Source organism: Engraulis encrasicolus, chromosome 13 (assembly GCF_034702125.1).
Source record: "Engraulis encrasicolus isolate BLACKSEA-1 chromosome 13, IST_EnEncr_1.0, whole genome shotgun sequence".
NCBI classification, from domain to species: domain Eukaryota; kingdom Metazoa; phylum Chordata; class Actinopteri; order Clupeiformes; family Engraulidae; genus Engraulis; species Engraulis encrasicolus.
In genome coordinates, this window is record NC_085869.1 from 34,876,307 (window position 1) to 34,883,806 (window position 7,500).

Sequence of the window (7,500 nt, forward strand, 5' to 3'; positions counted from 1 at the left end):
GGTAGGGCCGCAAACAGTCCCTTTTGATCGTGATCCCCCTGCAGTACCTCTGTGACCCCCTTAGGGGTCCCGACCCCCAGTTTGGGAACCACTAACCCTAACTCATCTCCATACAATTCCACTATGTATGTTCTGTATACACTATCAGTTTGTTGAGGTATGTAAAATAGTAGAGTAGAGAGTGTGTGGTGTGTATAATTAGAGATGTACAAGTACTGCCATGAATGTAAAGGAGCAGAGTGATGCAATTGCAACTTTGTCATCTAATAGGACTACAGTAGTGTTGTAATTGTATCCATACAGAGTCAACATACCACAATCAACTTTGTCTGCCAAGCACACTTACAGTACATGTAGTACAGTCAGTGGCGATCCCCAAATGACTGCCCCCTCTGATGCCCCGCCCCTTATGACCCCACCCCTTCCGAAAGAATCGCAAATTGGCGAAAAAGAAACCTCTTATAATTTGTGATAGCAACCGTTAATACCATGTTGACATTTCAATAGTGTACTGAAAGCATGGCGATAACATATTAATAGCGCTAATTGTTTGCGAACTCACCGGGGGCGGGGTTTCACCATAGTGCCGCCCCCTCTAAGGGTAATTGTCCCAGACGGCCCTTCTTTTGGACCGCTCCTGTGCACGGGTGCCGCGAGGGGGGAAAGGTGTTACACATTCTAAGGGCTCGACAGCACTGACAGGGCCCCTGGAAAGATGCTGATGACATAATTTGTCGTAGGCTATTAGGAATGAGACTCCTGAAATAACATATGACGATGTACCACTGGGAAGAAATTAAGTGCCCCCTAAACAAAACAATACAAAAACCCTAAGCCCCCCCCCTCAACTGCTTGTTATGCTACATGTATCAGTATGTATAGGCCTACTATAGCCTGTTTATCAGAAACTCTGACCACTGAAGTTTGGAGTTTGCCTGCTCTGAGACTTCAATTCTTTTCTGTGATAAGTAAAACTGGAAAATGGGTGGTGTTTGTGTGCGTGTTTGCGTGCGTGCGTGCGTGCGTGCATGCGTGCGTGCGTCTGTCTGTCTGTCCATGAGTGTTAAAGTGTGTGTGCGTGTTCAACAGTCACAGTTCTAACCGCACCTCTGAAGCCGAACAAATGCTAGATATGTATAATTACGGTTCTTATTACGGTTCTTTGAAGAACACATTACGGCAGACACATGGGTGTGGGGGCAGAAGGGGGCTGTGATGTGCGAGCGTCTCCGGCGCAGCTCCGGCCCGGGTCCGTTTCGGACACGGCTGAGCCACGCTTCTCCTGGGCGAGCGGTGATTAAGAAAAGGGCTATTACAGCATCTGACTTCTAACAGCAGTATTAATGAGGAGATATGAGATGAGTAATAACGTTGTGCCTACAACGATTTATAATTCATCGCTTAAAATTTTTCCGCGCTAGAAATGAAAAGCCATAAATAATCTTTCTTTTTTTCTTTCCCTCTCTTTTTAAAAAGTGCAATAATTCAATGAAATACCAGATTCATTATTCATAGGTAGGATGAATTATGAATGGGCCCCGTCATGCATTTTGAATGTGCACTAAAGTGCCGTCGAGTTCAGGGTAGTGAATCACTCTTCCCACTGCCCAAGGCACAACAGGCAGGCAGGCAGACAGAAAGGAAGGCAGAGAGGCAGGCAGGGAAGTAGGGAAGAAGAGAGGCAGGTAGACAAGCAGGCAGGGAGGTAGGCAGGGAGATAAGTAGGCTGGCAGGCAGAGAGGCGGGCAGGTAGGTAGACTAGCAGGCAGGCAGGGAGGGAGGGAGGTAGGCTGGTAGGCAGAGGGGCAGGCAGGGAGGTAGGCTGGCAGGCAGGCAGACAGACAAGCATACAGACGGGCGGACGGGCAGGCAGGCAGGCAGGTAGGCAGGAAGCAGCGAGGCAGGCAGGCAGGGATGTAGGGAGGAGGAGATGCAGGCAGGGAGACAGGCAGCCAGGTAAGGCAGCAGGGAAGGCAGATAGACAAGCAGGCAGGCAGGCAGGCAGAGAGGCAAGCAGGGAAGTAGGGAGGAAGAGAGGCAGGTAGACAAGCAGGCAGGCAGGCAGGCAGGCAGGGAGGTAGGCTGGTAGGCAGAGGGGCAGGCAATCGGGCGGGCGGACGGACGGGCAGGCAAGCTGGTAGGCAGGAAGCAGCGAGGCAGGCATGCAGGGATGTAGGGAGGAGGAGAGGCAGGTAGGGAGGCAGGCAGGCAGACAGACGGGCAGGCAGACAAGACCACAGTACATTGGGACAAACAAACTTAAAATGGCTGTTTTTGTACAGTATGGCAAAAGGACAGGTGTTTCCACCGCCTCGTCCCTGTATGTGTACACCTTTGGGAACCAGTGTGCAGCCAACATTTCACAAATGTCCAATCGACTTAATACACTATCAAAATGTTCTGATGTATACTCACGACTGATGCTGTAGCCTTTTGGTGCAGAAGGGATCTCTGTCTATCTGAGGCAGGGATTTTTTAAAAAACCAACAAAAAACCAACGCTACACTACACAATAACAACACACCATTACCAACTGTCTGAAGCAACAGATGAAGACATGGTCATTACCATGTTGGTCACAACAAGCTTACAATTAGAGGCTCTGTACCCAAGGGTTAAACACTCAATCAAACAGGAGGGACTTTTAATTGTATGAGGCTAATTGACAAGTGGGTGGTCGCAGGGCCCACAAATTGCCCCCCCTGTCACTCCAATTCCTGTCCCATGCCTCATTCTTGTTTGTGCCTATGGACATGACATCATGTTTCGGGGGGATTTGAGCCTAAAGTGGTTCTTCTCTCAGGTTAAATAAAGGGCATGGGATCCATACATACAAGTAGGCTGGATGCGGAGTTCCCCTTGCTCAAAGACACTTACGCATATGGGCCTCAAAACAGACACGCGAACGCAAGCAAGCACGCGCGCACGCGCGCACGCACGCACGCACGCGCGCATGCCCGCACACGCACACGCGCACACACACACACACACACACACACACACACACACACACACACACACACACACACACACACACACACACACACACACACACACACACACACACACACACACACACACACACACACACACAGGCCCCTTGAGTGTGTTGCTTGTCCTGTGACCCCAGCAGTGGAATGCATGTCCAACACCACTTAGCAAGTCGCTAGGCCGCTCAGACACTGCACTCCAATACAAAGACTCCGGACGACACAATGACCCCTCTCCCTCCCTCCCTCTCTCCCTCTCTCTCTCTCTCTCTCTCTCTCTCTCTCTCTCTCTCTCTCTCTCTCTCTCTCTCTCTCTCTCTCTCCCTCCCCCTCTCTCTCTCTCTCTCTCTCTTTCTCTCTCTCTCTCTGTCTGTAGGAGACAACAATGGCACACATTGAGGGCCTGTTTTTCTTGAGGAGTATTAAAGCAGCTGAGGGGGGAATCTAATTAGTGTTGTTTAGCAGCCGGATGGCATTGAGGACCTAATGGAATTTGGGTGGTGGTGGTGGTGGTGGTGGTCGGGGGGGTTGGTGAAGAGTTAGGGGACGGGGGGCTTAAATGCTGTCCCTCTTGCATTCCTGCACTAACGTCTTTTGGAGTGGGTCCTCTTCATTGGCAAACAATACTTGGAGGATGGTGGAGGAGGTTGGAGGATGGTGGAGGAGATTGGAGGAGGAGGAGGAGGAGGAGGAGGAGGAGGAGGGTGAGTTGGGTGGGTGCTTTAGTGTAGCCAGGTGGGAGCTGAGCTAACCTCTCATCTTGTCTGAGGAGCAGCTTTGGCTCTCAACGTAATTGGAGGGGCAAAGTTCAGGATTTGGAGACGGGGGCTCTGGGAGGGCAGTGTTTTTCAGCTTGTTTATTTATCGATTAAATTAAATGCATTATTAGTTCATTAAGCCAGACTAAGTAAAGTCATGACGTGAAATATAAAAAAAAAACATTTCAAATAATCTCCTATGATATCCTGTGAGGGTTTTATAAAATGTATTGAAGTGTTGAGAAATTGATTTGTGGAGTGCAACATTTAATGAACAATTTCACAAATTAAAGTTGAAGCAAGTTACTGTACGTAACTATGCAATAACTGTCTGAGGGTTGACTACCGTTTCCACAAGCGTTTCCAATGGATTTATTTGTACCTACTAAACCTGGAATCCATTACTATGCAATGATTCATAAGCTTTTACGTGAGGAGCAGTTGCATATTTCCCATGCCACACCAGTGAATAATTCAATAGTATTTAAAGCTAGATGGATTACTGGCTAGAAAATACAGCACATTGCTCTTACAGCTCGTTGGTGATGACGTCCTCCAGGCGTTAACAAAGGCCTTGTTAAGGACCCCCGTCTCCTTCTCACTACGACACGGACCCATCCGCCTCCTCCATCTCCTCCCGGCCTTCCTGATTGGATAATTAGCCCGGAGAAGATAACGCGCTCCCTGCCCTGCTTAATTATCTCCACGGCGACCTCTAATTCTCCCATCAGCCCAATCCCAACTCCATTTCCAGGAGCGGAGAGCCGAGAGAGGAGAGAGAGCAGAGAGGAGAGAGAGCAGAGAGAGCAGAGAGAGCAGAGAGAGGAGAACGAGCAGAGAGAGGAGAGAGAGGAGAGAGAGGAGCGAAGAGGCTAATCAGCTCCTCTTATCAGCTCACGTCTTAATTGATAATTAAGAGTCTGCTAATTCAGAGACGATCTTTCTGCCGTGATATAAAAGGTTTGCGTTAATCATAGTGCCGGGGCGCAATGTAGTGAGGAATTGGTGAAGGTGGAGATGGTGTGAGGGTGTGTGGGTGGAATTATTCGTTTAGCACAAAGGTGGAGGTAGGGAACAGGAACGTTTCCCCCTCAATTATCACATTAGGGAATGCGCCTCCTATTAGGAAATGAGCTAGCTGTGTGTCACATTAGCGACATGAGCTTGTCAGGCCTGTTAGTAATCTGAACTCGGGGAGATGGGAGCAAGACGTACTAGCAAACCTTTGGCCACAAGTTCAAGTCCTATATTCACTAATGCTTGGCTTCCTCTATTCAATATTAAGGATCTAGTCAAGCCTTATAAAGTACTGAACAAGAGGAGAGAGGGGAGGAGGAAGCAACTACCTAGGGGGATCTATCACATGATGTGGCCAGGGGGGTTGTGATCTGAACGTGGGGTTTATGGGTAGGGCACTCATGCGTAAGCGGTCAGGTCGTCAGACTTGCAGCCCAAAGGTTGCCGGTTTGACTCCCGACCCACCAGGTGGGTGGGGGAAGTAATTAACCAGTGCTCTCCCCCATTCTTCTCCATGACTGAGGTACCCTGAGCATGGTACCGTCCCGCCGCACTGCTTCCTTGGAGTGCCATTGGGGGCTGCCCCGTTGCAAGGGTGAGGGATAAATGCAATTTCGCTGTGTACAGTGTGCAGTGTCACAATGACAATGGGAGATGGAGTTTCCCAGTTGGGCTTTCGCTTTCACTTATGCAGAGGTGGCAAAAGTAAAAGTAAATTCATGGTGTAAGTACAATACTAGCACATATTACATAGCTGTTACAACCATCTAACCTATAAGATAGACTGTGTTGTTACTGAAAAACACCTACCAAGGATCCACCACAAACTCCAACCAGTGCTGAGTTAGCTGGTCGTAAGACAAGTACAGAGGTCTACTGGTTACTCAGATAAGTTACTTGTGTTGGAAAGAAACTGTATTTCTTGTTTTTCACTTTTACTTTTGACACCTCTGGGTTTATGTGCGACATGCTCCAAAGCCAAAATGTTTGTTTGGTTGCCCTTCACTGATGCCTTCATCTAAATCAGGGGTCAGGAACCTGTTGCTCTTTTGGGAACTATATATGGCTCTTACTTATCTAGGGTTGCCAACCGTCTCTTGAAATATGGAATCGTCCTGTATTTATAAACAAAAGTACGGGTTCCATATAGTGTTGAAACGGGATGAGGAGGTTAAAAGATGTTAAAATGCAATGCCTGTTATCAATAAAAGCAATAACTTCACAGCACACTCTAAAATTGTTGGGCTTAATTGAAATACATGCTTTATTCAGTGTTTTTAAAAAATGGTATGGCTCTTATGAAAATGTATTTTTAAAAAATTGGCGTTTATGGCTCTCTCCACCAAAAAGGTTCCTGACCCCTGATCTGAATTGACATGGGGTTAATATAAGGTATTGGTTACAGTCTCTGGAGCAATGTGCGGTTAGGTACCTTGTTCAGGGGCATTCTAACCATGGATGGAGGGACTATTTAGGGTGGGGTGGGATTCGAATCTGCAACCCTCTGTTCTGTAGACAAAATCCCTAACTGCTAGACCACATTAGGCCACAACTGCCCCTTTTTCTAAAATGTTATGCTAAGCTGTTGTAATAGACACCATTTGGGACTACATAGACCGAGGTGTTGTTGCTTTACTATGAAAAAATACAGGGAAAAAGGAATTACAACATTGGTTATTTCATATGTATATTTATTGAAAATATGTTATAAAACACTGCATTATTATCAAAGACAAATATGCATACAAATGTTACATGATATGAAATTAGTCACACTTCATTGTGTGGAAATACATGTTTGTGGTTGAGTACAAAGTTAATGTTGAACATCATCATATGCACAGTATTATTGCATTGTATCATTTCATTGTCATTAATACCACAGGGTCTGCACATATAGGGTGCAGTCAGTACCTTCAATAAACAAGTTGTTGTGCAACCAATGTAACATGAATTCTAAATGCAGAGTAACATTGTTTTGAGAAAGAAAACAATACATGAGAAATCATCAGCCCAAATGCATAATTTCACGTACACAATGTATTTGGCTACAAATGTGTGAAAGTAAATAGAGATACAAAAACAAAAAAGGAAAAAAAAAGGGAAAAAAGAAAGGGGAAAATATTCTTCTGGAATGTTCATATTCCAGACCTTGTGTGCCCTGACCCACTAACCACTGTTGTCTTGGAAACACACACACATGCACACACTCACGTACGCACACGCACACCACTGTTATCCTGAAAACCCTGAAAAAATGGGGTCTCGGAGGAAGGCAATACATCCTGCAGTCAGAGTGAAAAATTCCCTTCACAAACACACACCAGGGCTGCCACAGGTTGTAGGACGGTAGAGGGACTGGGTGTGGGACTTTATTGCTTCTGACCTTTTCTGGCACACCTATGTCTCATCACACACATACGCACTCACACACACACGCGCACTGACACACACACACACACACACACACACACACACACACACACACACACACACACACACACACACACACACACACACACACACACACACACACACACACACACACACACACACACACACACACACACACACACACACACACGTCTTCAGAGTGGAATACGTTTCCTGTGACGGGGTATGTATAAGGCGATGGTCATTGTGTCTCCTGTTCATCCTTCCTGGCTGTTCATCAAAGACCCAACACACCCCATCTATCCTGTCTACACGCATGCACCTCCTATCTCGTTTTGGAG